The sequence below is a fragment of the Lotus japonicus genome, chromosome 6 (assembly GCF_012489685.1).
Source record: "Lotus japonicus ecotype B-129 chromosome 6, LjGifu_v1.2".
Classification (NCBI taxonomy): domain Eukaryota; kingdom Viridiplantae; phylum Streptophyta; class Magnoliopsida; order Fabales; family Fabaceae; genus Lotus; species Lotus japonicus.
The window spans coordinates 2,844,270-2,860,816 of NC_080046.1; the positions used below are offsets into that span (position 1 = coordinate 2,844,270).

Here is a 16,547-nt window from a genome sequence, read left to right on the forward strand (position 1 = left end):
TTCGGAAGAAAGATTGAAATCATCAAGAGAAATGGGTGTACACGTGTGGAATATTCATTTGAAGCTCTGAATAGATAAAGTCTTCATTGTCGAGAAATTCTAGGGTTTTGAAATACCAGGGATCCGGTTTCGGCAAACTTCCGATGATTGGAATCGGACGATCGTAGATCCTAGAGTTTCGCCTCGAAACGATTTTGATATATGGAAAAAGAGAAGTTCTAACATTTCTCTGAAGATTTTTGGAATTAACTTCCGTCGTGCCTAAAAGTGAAAATTAGCTATATACTAGGGTTTCTGACCTAGGTTTAAGCGTAAAACGTTCGTGCTATAACTTTTATCGATCATAATGCAATCCTTGAACTTTTCCTGAACTTTCTCCTTCATAAATATATTTCATTTAATAAACTTTCGTTCAGGTTTCCCTTCACATTACATCAAGCCTAATCGTAAATGGAAATCTCTTCCACTTATTCTAAGCTTAAAATCTTGGGTCTTACACACTCAACAAACATTCAGTTAATTTCTATTAACATCACACCCTAGTCATAAAACTTATAACAAAACATGCAACCATATACCATAAAATATAAGACATGGTATAAATATAGTAACAACCAACTAAGTTGAATATGTAGAATTTCATATTCTGTTGCATGTCAAAATAACACAATTTTATGACCATGTTACAATTCTCTCCCTCGACTGGAACACAGTCGCAAAAGTAAAAGATATAAACTTATACATTATATTAATTGCATATGAAAGTTCAAGAAATTTTATAGCATGTGACAATATGGTTCAACAACTATGAGAATAGGCTCAACTTCACTAATTGTCATGTCTATATCTAACAAATTGAGGTCAACTCAAAATCATAATTCCACCTCTTCATTAATTAATTACTCTATATAATTCACAGAGTTATTCATGGAAAAAGTCACAGGAGCTGAAAATACACATCAAGAAAATTATTAACATGAGCAAATAACAGGTAACAACAGTTACCAAATTTGATAGGGATAACACATAATATAAACTCCCCTGTGGGTAGAGAATATATTATACAAAATCAACAGTTACAAAAATCAACACCTGTGAGTGAGGATTTTACTGTCATGCTCATTCCACAAAATAACATGTCACCACAAATTAATTATGAGTTAACTCCCTGTAGGTGAGGTAAAACACAATTTAACTCAAATGACATCATATCCCAATCATATTTTAAAAAAAAAAACACAGGTAACCCCATTAATTTTATAAATGACACACTGTGGTGGGACATTTACTAGATTAATAGAGCTCCAACCAGGATATATAATTGCCCAGATTTTTTTTTTCTTCCTCATTCAGCTCCAAAAATTTTCAAATATGTAAAATATATATGAATCTGTCCTTCTGAAAGAATTCAGAGTTCTATCATCGCTCACATATCAAGAGTTTAGGTAAAAGGTTGAAGAAAATAAATAATGTGAATTAGTATACCATTAGTTTCATAAGGACCAAGATCATCAATAACATAAACACCACAGCCCACAGGTCCTTCTTCGTTTTTAGTTTTTCTTTGTTCTTTCATTAAAAAAAAATTTCCAATCTCCTCACCGGTCGCAGATCAGAAAAGAGGAGAAAATAATTCACAAGAATATGGATTCATTATACCACTTAAGGCAACACCGCAAACAGTCCAAACAATATGGATTCAATACACCACTCTCTTGAAAATCATTTTAAACAGGAATGGCTTTACCATAAATCCAATTATCACCCGTAATTAGAAAAGAGAGGCATATAGTCTCTTGAAAAAGAAAAAAAAAACGGCACCCAGGTAAAATATTCATCACGATCATATTTCCATCGACACACGGACAAAGACAAGAGTATCACAAACCACAAATACCCACTAGAGGTTTTTACATCGGATTATTTTAGAAATTTTCAATTGATCAACGAAAATCTATTCTAATCCGCTGAAATAGATTTCTATTTTCTAATTCCATAATTTCAATTCATCCAGAAATTCTAGGTCCTAATCCTAGTATAACCAGGCTCTGATACCACATGTTATGAATTACATATTAACCGGATCAATACTAGCAATTAGAACACCATAATAAAATTAGGATAAATTAAGTATCTCTTTCTTGAAGATAACTTACAGGTCCTTTTGATTTGCGGAAGTATGCACACAATTGTATGCAACAGCAGCAAGATCTTCCACTTGATCTCTTGTCTCTAGCAAACTACTATTTGATGGAGAAAGCAGTTAAAGAACGTTCAAAGTCAAGTGGGGATCCTGCCCTCTATTAATAAAACATGGAAAACCTAATGTCCATCCATCATGGATATTAGGCCCATTGAGCCCTACACAAAAGCTTACACACACTTGTCAATTGGGCTCAACCCAATAAACTTACATGCACATGGTGATTCCCATAATAGCCTATAAGGATCACATTAACATATAGGCTCACAAGGAAAAAACATATCAGACAACATTCAACTCATTTTAATAAAATAAAAAGCCATCAATCAATATAAGCTCAAATTAGAATAAAATTCTAACACGAAAATATGAACTTTGGTTATCCAGGGACCTTTTACTACCACGCTCTTTTAATAAGAGCAGAACCTGAATATAAAAATAAGAATATCATATGAAAAAAAAAGAATATTAATTCCAGTAGCAAATTATACCTCTAATTTTTCTTTACCTATCTTTTTCATTGGGATGGCGGTGAAATAACTGTGAACATACTTTAAGCCTTAGGAAAATACTTAATGGACCAAAATATAATGTGCTAGGCACCAATTACATGATAATTCTTGCATAGTGTGTGACTCTATATGATAAAATTTTCATCTGAATGAAGCAATTATGCAATATGTTAGGCTGCAAATTTCAGGTGGTAAAATGCTTCACTTGATAAAAAAAAACGACCAAAATTCAGTCAAAGAAAAATTGAAAGAAACGTGAGAGTGAGAAAGGAAACGAAGACATCAACCTGCTGGATGGAACACATGCGCTGGGATGAAACTCTGTAGCTAGCTCAAAGAATGCTTCATGTGAAAACATTATCAGCAAGTTTGATCTGCAAAAATAAATTTTTAAATATACACCAATGACTAGATACATTCATTAAATGAATGAACTTAAAAAATGTTTTTTTGTTTATATATGTGACCGAGGGTGTAGTTCATAGTTCAATTCAAATTCCAATATTGTACAAAAGACAGATACAATAAATTAAAGAAGCTATTAATAGCCATGGCAGAAAGGAGGAAATTTGGAAGACAAGGAGGATCCTGAAATAATGAAGCAAGAGTTGATACAGCAAGCTACATACCTAATGAACCTTAAATAGGAGAAAAGAGACGGGGAATGGCTCCATCTCTAAATTGAATTCAGGAGTCATCTCCATTAATGATGGTTGATGTTCCCAATAACCCATCTCTGGTAGAGAGTGCGGGAGTTATGGCTGAAAGCAATTGAAAGGGGAAAAAGTAAGGTTACTTTGGGCGGCTGTACATAGAAAGAATGGGAAAGCCCAAGGTTTTTCCGGCTCCATTACATGGCATTTGAACCACACGCTTATCAAACATAGTCGAAGGAGAATTATAGGGACTCGATGAAGGAGATTTTTTTCGGTTGGAGAAAAAGTAGGATATGAAATAGCATAGAAAAACAGATAAAGGAGAACACCAAAAAATGATAATTAATATTTGGGTGAGAAGTTGTTGCTTTTAATTTAAATTAAAAGTTGAAAATTCAAAAGGAGTAATTAAAGTGCTTTTCGGTATGCGTATACGTGATGATTATTAGAATATGGAGGTAGAGAGCGAGGGTTTTTGCGAACAACAGAAGACTGTGCCACCGGCTGGACGGCCGCCGGAGAATGCAGGTCGGAAACCAACTTTCAAAGAAAAGGTGTTTGGTGCTAAGAAGGCCAACGAATCCAGCGAGTTCGTGAATCTGGTGGATAAGGGTGTCATGCGTATGGAGTATGCACATGGGAATATTTCTTTCCCTATGTTCTCGATGGATCCCAATATGTATAAGGAGATTTGCAAACCATGGGAAGATTGTTTGGTGGTTAAGCTATTAGGCAAGCACATTGGCTATGTAGCACTTTGTGAGAAACTCAGAACGATGTGGAAGCTCATAGGAGGGTACGAGATCCGTGATGTGCACCATGGATATTTCTTGGTGAGGTTTGATAAAGAGGAGGATAAAGCTAGGGCTATTTCTGGAGCACCATGGCTCATCTATGATCACTATCTGGCTGTTAAGCCTTGGACACCGGACTTTGTTGCGGCGAACTCCAAGATTAGCACCACGCTGGTCTGGATAAGGATTCCGGGGTTAGGGTTCCAGTTCTATGATAGAAACATTCTTCTCACACTTGCATCAGTGGTTGGAACTCCCATCAAGATTGATTTGAACACCAACGATATGCAGCGGGGGAAGTATGCTCGCATCTGTCTTGAGATCGACCTCACGAAACTTGTATTGGGCGTGGTTGGTCTCGAAGGAACGTGGTATCATATTGAATATGAGGGACTGCATTTACTTTGCCGCAAGTGTGGATGTTATGGCCATATGGCACGAAACTGCCAGTCAACAATCCCTAAGGAGGCACCAGGAGGTGATGCTAGTGCTGCGGCAGTGACACCAGAACCGATAGTTACACAGAACAGTGGTGAGTCGCCGTCGGTGATGGTGGTTGGCAAAGAAACAGTATGTGGAACCCTAGCAGGTGGTGGCAATGACGCAGTTATGGTGCCCGATATTCTAGCCGTAATTCCTGTAACAGAACCTAAACCGCTCATTAAATGCCCTGAGCTGGCACATGGAGAGTGGCTGGTTGTAGAAAAACGTAAGAAGAAGGTCAATGGGAACTTGAATTCAAATCAGAGGAAGCAACAAACAGTTAAGGGGTCCGTAACCATGGAGAAAAATAAGGGGAATAAAATCGCTGCAATGAGGGAGGAGATTAAGGGCTCCACTGGAGGGAAGAAAACAGAAATTAAGGAGAACATACCAAAACCGTTAAAGCCACATAATGCTGCCACGATTCAATTCAATGCGCGGCCATTATTCAATGATGGGGCTGCTGACTCAGCTACTATTGCTCAGAGAAAGAAACGCATGAGGAAAGAAATTCATCTTGGGGAGGGCCCACCCATGCACATGATAACAGCTTTCAAAGAGACTCAAGTGAAGCCAGTAGCAGTTAACGGTGACACGCCAATCTTCATGGCAGCTGACGGCACTCGCTCCACCTTGCCATTAGTTGCAAAAGGAGGCAATAGATGTCAAGTGTTTGCTCTCTCGGAGGAACCACAAGGTATGCAGGCCATGGGTGACCAAGCTCTGGGAAATGGGGTGTCATTTGATTGTGGAGAGGTAGCGGGCGTGCAGGGGAAGCCTTAACGTGTGTTATGGCTAGGGCTCGCATCGCGATTATGTGTATATGGATAGTGACAACTTCAACATAATCGCTTAGAATGTACGGGGAGGTGCTGGAGCCCGTGGGAAACGAAGGTTGGAAGATTTAATCCAAACTTATCGACCTTCTTTGGTGGCACTGTGTGAGACACACTGCAAATTTGATCGCGTTTCTGTGTTTTGGCAGCAACAAGGCTTTGAGTTAATTCATGAGGTGGAAGCTTTGGGCCACAGTGGAGGTATATGGCTGCTTGCGCCGCAACATAGAACATTTGGGGTAATCTTCTTAGAAGCACATGATCAAGCCCTTTCGGTGGAAATCAATTCGAATGGAAGGAGATGGGTATGCTCTGCTTTGTATGCAAGCCCTAACCCAACTAGACGTCAGGAGCTATGGAGATACCTCGCGGACTTCCGGGGGAAATGTGCTAGACCGTGGTTGGCTCTAGGGGATTTAAATGAGGTGTGCTCTCCGTCGGAGGTGGTTGGTGGCGAGTTCTCTACAGCAAGAGCATCGAGTATGTTGGGCATGATGGAAGAATGCAACTTCATAGACCTGGGTTTCACTGGTGCACGGTTTACATGGGAACGCAAGGTCAATGGCATACGCGCGGTGGCGAAGCGTCTTGACCGAGCTCTCGGTGATGTACCATGAAGGTTTCTCTTTGCGGAAGCCTATGTTGAACATCTTGCCCGAGTTTATTCTGATCACTCACCTCTTCTCCTCCGATGTCATGCACAATCTGGGAAACGCTATGCTCGTCCCTTCCGTTTTCAGGCGGCATGGGTCTCTCACCCGTCCTTTGAGGCGTTGGTGGATGGAGCGTGGCAGAGGGAGGAGAGCACCATCTTGGGAAGGCTCAAGAATGTGCAGACGGCAGCTTCAGACTTTAATCGTGATGTGTTTGGACATATCCATAGACGCAAGAGAAGAGTGGAAAGACGCCTCCGCGGAATCCAGCAAGAGTCGGATTGGAGAAATTCAAAGGCTTTGATCCGATTGGAGAGATCCTTGCAGAAGGAGTATGGGGAGGTCTTGTATCAAGAGGAGATGCTATGGTACCAGAAGTCTAGGGAGAATTGGGTGCGGTTTGGGGACCGAAATACTAAGTTTTTCCATGCGCAAACTATAGTGAGGCGGAAAAGAAATAAAATACACGGACTTTTTCTGGAGGATGGAGCTTGGTGCACGGACCCAGTTGGCCTCCAAAATGAGGCACGCCAATTTTATAATAATTTGTTTGCTATTGATGTTCAGGTACAGAGGAACCAGATCATGGAGAATCCCACGCCTGTTATATCTTTAGAGGAGAGGGAGAACTTGATTGCACCAGTGACTATGGAGGAGGTTAGGGGAGCTATCATGTCCATGCATTCTTACAAGGCGCCGGGCCCGGATGGCTTTCATGCTCTGTTTTATAAACAGTTTTGGCACATTCTGGGTCATGACATGCATAATATGGTGGCTTCGACTTTTCAGAATGGAGGGGGAGACCCAGGACTTCTAGAGACCCTTCTTGTGCTCATTCCAAAGGTGGAAAATCCAGTTAGGCTGAGGGATATGAGACCGATAAGCCTTTGCAATGTCTCTTACAAGCTGATAACCAAGGTGTTGGTGAACAGATATAGACCTCTATTGCAAAAGCTAGTGCACCCACTCCAAGGAAGCTTCATCCCTGGTAGAGGGACAAGGGACAACATCGTACTTGCACAGGAAGTCATGCACACTATTCACAAGCAGAAGAAGGGTGGTGGATTGGTGGCCCTCAAGATTGATTTAGAAAAAGCTTATGACCGAGTCAATTGGGATTTCCTTCGTGCTACACTATATGACTTTGGGTTTCCACCACCGACTGTGGAGCTCATCATGTGGGGAGTTAGAACCCCTAGTATATTGGTGCTATGGAATGGCTCCAAGCTGCCCTCTTTTGCACCTCAGAGAGGTCTCCGTCAAGGCGATCCGCTCTCACCATATCTGTTTGTTCTCTGCATGGAGCGGTTAGCTATTCAGATCCAAAGGCTAGTGCAAGGAGGGGAGTGGCGTCCGATCCGGGTTACGAAATACGGGATTGGAATATCACATTTATTTTTTGCTGATGATGTACTGTTATTCTGCCAGGCTTCTAAGGATCAGTTGCGGCTTGTGAACCAGACATTAATGGAGTTTTGAGCAGCATCAGGTATGAAGGTTAACCTTGATAAGTCAAGGATGATTTTCTCTAAAGCAGTTGATCAGAGGAAGCAGCGAGAGCTATCTAGTATTGCGGGAATCTCTAGAGCAAGCAACCTAGGGAAATATCTTGGGCTGCCGTTGTTACAGGGACGGGTGAAGCGAGATCAATTTGCACCACTCATTGATAAGGTGAAGGCTAGCTTCGTGGAAGAACAGTCTCTTGAATAGGGCTGGGCGTGTTTGCTTGGCCAAATCGGTCCTTACATCCTTGCCGGTCCATATCATGCAATCTCTTTGGATCCCGGAGTCGGTGTGCGAGCATGTTGATCGAGTGGTGAGGAATTGTGTTTGGGGAAAGGGAGGAAACACGCGTAGCTAGAATCTTGTTGCGTGGAAAGACATTACACAGCCGAAAGCTAAGGGAGGGCTTGGAATTCGAAGTGCTAGAGAGAATAATGAGGCGTTATTGGGGAAGCTGGTGCATAGCATGATGAACGAGAAGGGGAAGCTATGGGTCCAGGTCTTGACGGAGAAATATTGCAGAACAGATTTTATTTTAACAGAGCAAGTGAGGCTGGGCAACTCTTATGTGTGGCGTGGAATTTTGAAGGCTAGAGATGCGGTTCAACATGGGTTTGGTGTGAAGCTTGGGGATGGCCAATCCTCGCTATGGTACTCGAATTGGCTGGGCACGGGGAAACTGGCTTGCAAGGTTCCGTTTGTCCATGTTACGGACACAAACCTTGTAGTGGCAGACTTGTGGCAACATGGAACTTGGCACTTTGATAGATTATACACTATTCTTCCGGAGGAGATGCGTGAGGATATTGAGAATATCACGGTTCCTGCTCAACCAAGTGGGGTTGATCGTGTGCTCTGGAAGGAGGAGGATAGCGGGATCTACTCGGCTCGTTCAGCTTATAGGTTGCTTACTGATGATGATGGCCAGGAGTCGAGATTTTGGAAGATGATTTGGAAAGCTAGTGCTCCAGAAAAAATGCGTTTCTTTCTCTGGCTTGCGGGTAGGAACGCTTTGCCTTCCAATGCACGGAGGCACCACAAGCACCTTGCCATCTCTGCGGCGTGCGTTAGGTGTGGCGCAGTGTCAGAAGACGCTGATCATGTACTCCGCCAGTGCCCTGGGTCGGTATGGATGTGGAGCCTATTCGCGAGGTTGCTCGCTAAGGTGCCTGTAGCAGCCCCTCTCCGTTTCTGGTTGTATACTCACCTTCAAGTCCAGGATAATGCTCTGTTCTGTGCCGTCATCTGGAATGTGTGGAAGTGGCGCAATAGTTTTGCATTTGATCATACACCATGGACGTAGAATCGGTCTTGATGTCAGTGAGTTCCATCATTGGGGACGTGATCCAGCTCCTAGTTTGAACATTCCTAGCCATGGTGAGATGGGAGTGATGCTGCATACGGATGGCAGTTGGGCTCGTGATGTTGATAGGATGGGAGGCAGAGGAGTAATTCGTGATGCACATGGTAGATGGATATCAGGTTTTGCTGCTGCATTTGGCCACGGGGATGCCTTCAAAGCTGAGCTGCTGGCGGTGATTTGTGGTTTGACTCACACATGGGAGCTGGGTTTTCGACAGGTTATGTGCTATGTGGATTGTCTCCAAGTGCAGTCAGTTATGACGAGTAGTGTGAATGTGGATAGCTACTGGCATCGTGAGGAGATCCTTGCTGGGCGAGCGTTGCTAGCACGACAATGGAGCGTTCAGGTTATTCGAGTTTCCCGGGATAGGAACATGGTTGCAGACGCGATGGCGAAGATTGCAGCCACTGAGAATTGGGATTGGAAGGAATGGAAGATCCCACCCTCAGTTGTGGTTCCCCTGCTTTGCCAGGATGTAGTTGCTTAGTTTGTTTCTTTTCTTATTTCCAATTGTTACCAAAAAAAAAAGTGCTTTTCAGTTAGAGCACATGTGGTGGGGTTCAATGTGTGTCGTTTATTATTTTTTTGATGGCAATGTGTGCCGTTTAGATAGAAGGGAGATGAATGAAATTAATAATTTGCATTAATGGTTAATTATATTATGGCATTAATTAGCATTTGACCGTGGGAGAGAGAATTGTTAGTTAATAGTGGAAGAGGAATTAAAAAATAAGGGAAAAAACCTGGTGAGGACACGTGTGCAGAATTAACAATGGAGAACTGTGGAATGGACACGTGGAATTCCACTATGGTGAGATTGAATGAGAGAAGAGAATGCACCAGAGTGCGACACATCAGCATTGGGTTCTTATAACCCTTACTCTTTTAATATATGTATTGATAATATTGACTTATAATAACTCTTAATTTCATTTTATCACTGTTGTTCGTATTTCACACTTTGCTTTGTAGTTCACACTTTGGAGTGAGAAATAGTTGTTCCGTTCACTTTCAGGATAGCTAATCATGTCTCTTGTGCTCATTGAAGAAGTTGATAATGTGGCTGAAGGGGATCATATCAAGGTGGATAATGTGAACAAAAATCATTGGGTTCAGGTACTCCCTCCGTTCCAGAAAGTTTGTAGTTTAAGGTTGTGGCACAAAGAGTAAGAAAACAATTATTGATAGTATAATTTGACTAGATTGCCCTTATTTAATTTTACTAGTATAATGTGCAACTATTAAATTATACTTAGATAGAGAAGAATGTAATTAATAAAGAAGAGTTGTGGTTGTTAATATGAAAGGTGATAAGTAAGAGAAAATGTATTAAATGAGGGTATAGGTGGAAAAAATTAGCATAAAATGCATTGGTTTTCAAAAACAATAAACATTTTGGGATATTGAAAAATGGTGCAAAACAACAAACTTTCTGCAACAGAGGGAGTATTAAACATGTTATACTTATCTAATCTGTAATAATGTGTTTTCATGTTATACTGGTCTAATCCCAATCGTTTTCTTCATAAAGGTACAATTAAAGGGTGACCATCCAATCCTACGAACTGCTCACCAATGGAGATATCATCGTGACTCAGATGTAGTGGGGTGGGAGACCTCTTACAAGGGGCGAATGACTCAATATCAAAAAGAACTAGAAGGACAAAATTGCACAAAAGAACTAGACTCATTTTGGTGCATAAAGGAGGGTGGGGGATTAATTGAGGGGGTGTTAAAACTAATGCCCTTTTATTATTCTCATCATTTCTAAATTAAAATCTCAAATTTACCTCAATCTCAACAATGAAAGATCTTGAAACCCATAAATAGAAGAAACTCAACTCCGTCTTACTTATTTTCTCTCCCTTCGGTTGTTCCCATCTCCCTCTCCTTTGTTCCCTTTCTTTGTGGGCTTCTAAAACCAAGAAACTAACTCTCCCTCTCACCTTCTCTAGAAATCCCTAGAAACAAGATTCAATCAATAAATTGATATCGGATGACAATAGAGATGTTGAGACTGCCTCAACAACAATGAGTTTTGTGCACATTTTTTTCATTGAATTATAATTGATAACGTACTTGTTTCATTGAATAGTTATTTAATTCTTTTGCTGGGTGTTAACCTAGAGTTTTGCCAAGGCCATGATTATGGACAGTGATTTCACCATAAGAAGATTTATCGACAAATGGTGAAGTTGGGTGAAAGTCACAACGCATCTAATACTAAACGCTAATTTAAAATAACAAGGCAAATCGCGAGAAGTAAAACTTGACAAGCTCAACGGATGGAGCAGTTACCGAGTAGTGGGCGGTTACCAACACGTGCACTCACCCACGATGCAAGAAACGGTTGAAGAAGAAAGTGCCTTTATCGACAATGTCATGCAACCCACGTTGCGAATGAGCAGTTACAACACGTGCACAAAAAGCTTCTAGAACAAGCAATAGAACGTGGGTATGGCGCCAAACATTCAAAAATCCACTAGCCCGCTCATCAGAGGGAAAAAACCGCCAAAGACGTGTGCAGCGACAGAGTGCTATAAATAGGAGAAGATTTGTCAGAAAAAGGGTTCCCAACTCAACTCTAAAAACTCACTAAAAAGCTCACACGTCCGCATCAATGAGACTTCAGGAGCCTAACATGATGATGAAGGAGTATGTTGCAGAACCAACCTTTTACAATTCTTGCATTTGATGCTTTCAAGCTTGTTGGTCTGATCACTTTTCTGTCGATTTTCACTTTTATGTAATTTCCTTGGTTTATTTTCAACCTGTTTGCTTTGTAATTACGTTTCAATTGATAAAATCAAATTTCCAGTATTATAAGTTAATCGCTTTCTTTTCAAATTGACTCATTCACTTGCGTTTGCCGAAAAACACCTAATTGCACACAACACTTTGACAAGACGTTTTCCCAAAAGAACCCTTAATCTTAAACTTTTTCCAGTCGAATCTGGAGAATGTTTGTTTACCAAAGATCACTGTAAACACTGGGTAAGTTTAATCAACCGAAGAGGTGGTTGGATATAGCTTCAGATATAAATAGATTAGGAGCACCATATGTGTCATCAAAGGTCTGGGTAGCACTTTAAAATATGTAGGTTCTAGATAGTTAAGCAGGGCATACACAAGGATTTTGGTGTACCAGAGGTCTAAGAATAAAAATGGCAACATCACATCTAGCTCTAGATCTAGATGATTTGGATCTTTGTGATTATGTTGTTGGATAATTATGTTAAATAATTTGTGTTTATCTTTGGATAATTGTAGTCAAATAATTTGTGACTAATGTTGTTAGATAGTTGTAGTCAAATAACTTTTAAATGTGAAATACTCTTACTAAATTAAGTCAAATAATCTATTCCGATGCAAAGAGACCTATTTTTCATGCAGACATTTGGAGGGAAATTGCAAGCACTCAATAGGTATTGTCAACATTTGTGGTAATTAACATGATTCTTTTTGTGAAAAGGAAAAAATATGATTGAAATTAAGCATAGTAATTTATTTTATAAAAAATACTAGCCTTTCTTTACCCGTGCGGTGCACGGGGAATTTCATTTTTATTATTTAAGTATATATCAATGATTAATATCAAAATTGATATATTGAAATCAATCAATATTGCTAATTCTTTTACCTGCTAAAATTAATAGGCTAAAAAAAATATGAGAACTCAAAAAAAATAAAACCACAACAAATATCACACAAACTCCAAATTTTTACCCAAATTTTACAAATTTTACCCCTAAAGTTATTTTAAAAATTATTATTGAATTTGGTACATGATGACCGGGATATTTTAGTCTTTTTGAGTCCTTTTATTTCATTTATTTTTATTTATTTTGAGTCTCATTTAATGTTTTTAGGATTAGTTGTGTCATTTTATATTTTTAGCGTTACCATTTGCATAATAGTCCTTGTTGAGTCTTTTATTGCATTTTAACCTTTAATTGAGTCTTTTAGCACTTTGGTTCTTGGTCTAGCATGTTAAAGGAATTGAGGGCAAGATTGGAAATGTGAAATTCTAACATGTGCTAAATATAATCTGAACTCCCATGGTTTGATGTGCATAATTTGATACTTTGTGGTTACAAAGATGACTTGATTGTGTGTTAAGTGTGCAGCTCTTAGTAATGACACTTGAAAGTGAAATTCCCTTGTCCATGAAATCGTTTTGATGAGGAATAACAAGAGTTGATGGAGAGTTAGAGCATAAAGGTTTCAGAAGTGGGCAATGAAGGCTAAAAGAGTTGTTGGAGAGGAGTTACAAAACATTAATGAAGGAACTTGAGCTGATGGAAGTGGGTAATGAAGCTGATTAGTGCGTGGGACATATCTCATAGCACAAACACTTTCTTGACAATCCAACTGGTCAGATTGAAGACATATGTGTCGTGAACAACATATCCAAAGCTCATCAAAATCCGACGGTTAACAAATCCGCAACAGCCATTTTACTAAAGGAGGTCGAAGCTGTCTGGACAGGCACGCATGTGCGTACCGGAACTGCACACACATGCGTGGAGGGGCAGTAACTTAGCCATTTTGCACGCATGTGCGTGCTAGAAGTGCTCGCACATGCTTTACCAAATGAAATAAATTTATGAAGGAGAAAGTTCAGGAAAAGTCTAAGGATTGTACCAAAGTCGATAAAAGTTATAGCACGATCGTTATACGCTTAAACCTAGGTCAGAAACCCTAGTATATAGCTAGTTTTCACTTTTAGGCACGATGGAAGTTAATTCAAAAAATCTTCAGAGAAATGTTAGAACTTCTCTTTTTCCATATATCACAATCGTTTCGAGGCGAAACTCTAGAATCTACGAACGTCCGTTTCCAATCATCGGAAGTTTGCCGAAACCGAAACCCTGGTATTTCAAAACCCTAGAATCTCATTTTCTAATGTTAGTTGATATCTTATCTTGGGAGGAACTTAGGACCATTTCTATCTCACTTTTTATGAACTTAAGTTAGTTTTACTTTCAAATAATTAGCTTTAGTCAAGGATTATAGAGGCTTTTGAGAAGACTTCTCTTGAGGTATGATCATGAATCTCTTAGCCATGCTTGAGCGAGGATGATCATGAATCTCTTAGCCATGTTTGGGAAGCGTTGCTTGAGCGAGGATGAGTGAAACTTTACCCAGAGTGCGTTCTTATTCTGAAGTATTATTCTTGCTTTTTGTGTTCTTGTTACTAAATCAAAATCTTCATATAATCTTGTTACTTTACAAATTCTGAACTTGTTCTTCTTGAATGCGAAATAAACTACTATCTCTGCAGTTCGATCTTTTTATTACTTTGGTCATTTTGTATACTTGCAAAAAGGCTATCAGTACACCAATATATATTTTGATTATAAACAATTTGAGGTTACAAAATAACAATCATAAAAAATGAAGATATTAAAAAAAACATAAATTGAGACACTGAATTATAGTTTCTTGTACTCATACATCGATTTAACTAATATAAAGATTTTGAAAAAAATTTAATTAATTAAAACCTTCAATTTTGCACATGCATATGAATATTTTTGTCTTGAAGATGTATATTTGGATATAGTACGCAGGGGACTTACAAAGTGAAACTAAAATACGTAGATATTAATAATTGAGTTTAATTTCTATGCACCGACGGTGTAAAGTTTTTTTATACCGTCAACCAATTAGATTTCAAAATGTGAGAAATTTTCTCATTTTATTTAATTTCATTAATTGACGTGACACATCATTGAAATCTGATTGGTTGACAACGTAAAAAAAATTTACACTGTCAGTGCATAGAAATTAAATTTTTAATAATTTCTACAAAATTTATTTAAAAATTATGAATATTATACTTAAATTATTTGAAAATGAAATTTTCTATTAGTTTTAACATGAATGTGTTTTTAGGTAGAATATTCTTAGCTGTGCTAGGTGGATTTTACTCTTATTATATATGCATGTACCAATACAATGATTTAAAACAAATTTGATATACTAAAATTAAAATTTGCTGACTTTTTTAGCCACAAGAATTAAGAAATTTATTTGATATATTTTTATCGAAGTTTCTACCAGATTTTACTTTCATATATTTTTAAAAACATAAAGGGTAGAAACTTCGATAAAAATATAGTAGTGGTATAATTTGCACAAACTTGAAACATCAGGGCCAAAAGTGTTTTTTAGCCAAAAAAAAATTACCCGCGCAATGAGAGTTTTTTTTTACTACATATAACATATTTCTATTATTAAAAATTCATACTTTAAATATAATTACTCTTAAAAAATACATTTTTTTGAAAGTCAATATATAGGTTATTGGTTATTCAAACTAATATTAATATGAGGACAAAGTAGAACTTATTTTTAAATTAATATAAAATCTAATTAATTCAAATTGATTAATTGTGATTTTAAAATTAAATTCCAATCTATATTTTAAATTGAAAAAAATTATTATTATAAAATAAAATTTATTCTTTTGCTCCTTTAGAAAAATAAAATTAAAATATATAGATTAGAACAAATCATTTCTAAAATTATAAATAAATTCTCTTTTCAAAATTAATAAATATATTATCTTTATTTCAGATATGATTTAAATTAATTATCTAGAAATATACTTATTTTGTTAGTAAATATGGGTCTCAATGGAAAGAAATATTAACTTTGACAAAGTTGGCTTATATTTAGTGATACGACAGTCTCAATGTTAGCTTATAATTAGGGACGGATGAGTATATAGCTTAATTTTTATTTAAATTAAGAGGGGTTATATAGTTATCTTTTCAACATATTTTTTGGGATTTAAAAACTCAACATTTCAAAAAATGTCTTTTCACTTGCAAATAATTACCAATATCCTTAAATAGAACTGACCAATATAATCTTCGTTAGTGTTTAAAAACCAAAAATATGATTAAATCCATAATACAAATCCCCAAGATATTTAATCTAGTCACCACACAAAATTCTCATGATTTCTGAACATGAAACACGTTCTTTCATCCTCTCTAGTACTTGCAACACAACCTAACTCAAAAGATAAAGAAATCCAATGACAACCATCTATACATGGACAATGAGTGAGAGTTCGATCTTTTCATCTGGTCAAAGTTTCAGTTCTTTTCATCCATTAGTTGTTGTCACTTGCCTTCCTTCTCCCCCTTTTGGACCTTCTCGATGATAAAATGATCATCCATGTTTTTTTATAAGCAAAAGATGAGATCTTTGGCAATCATCCACACTGCAACCTGCAAAAATTAAGCCAGACTAAGTTGATGGTAATATTAGATATGAAACAAAACTTCAATAGGTTGCAGGAACTGAGTGAGGTCCAGAAAGGTTTGTTGAGAAAGCCCCTGCTTAGTTTAATACTAGTTGATTGTGTTGGAAATTGAGAGAGAAATTGTTGTGCCGTGGTAAGCCACTGCCCTGAAGCAAAATTTCCGGCGGACCTCGGTGCAAATCCTAACTGCCGATTTTGCCCCTAAGGGTTTACACAACTACGATCTAACTCGTGCACTCGAGGTAGACCGCATGGAGCCTTCACA

General features: G+C 38.2%; 1 long non-coding RNA gene across 1 annotated transcript in view; it reads left to right on the forward strand.

Annotated features, from left to right (window-relative positions):
- Positions 1–11,052, forward strand: part of LOC130726758 (uncharacterized) — a 29,993-nt gene extending 18,941 nt beyond the window's left edge. The window contains exons 2-3 of the long non-coding RNA XR_009014976.1: positions 10,019–10,119; positions 10,535–11,052. This is a non-coding gene — a long non-coding RNA (uncharacterized LOC130726758). The remainder of the gene's footprint in view (positions 1–10,018; positions 10,120–10,534) is intronic.
- The last annotated feature ends 5,495 nt before the right edge of the window (positions 11,053–16,547 follow it).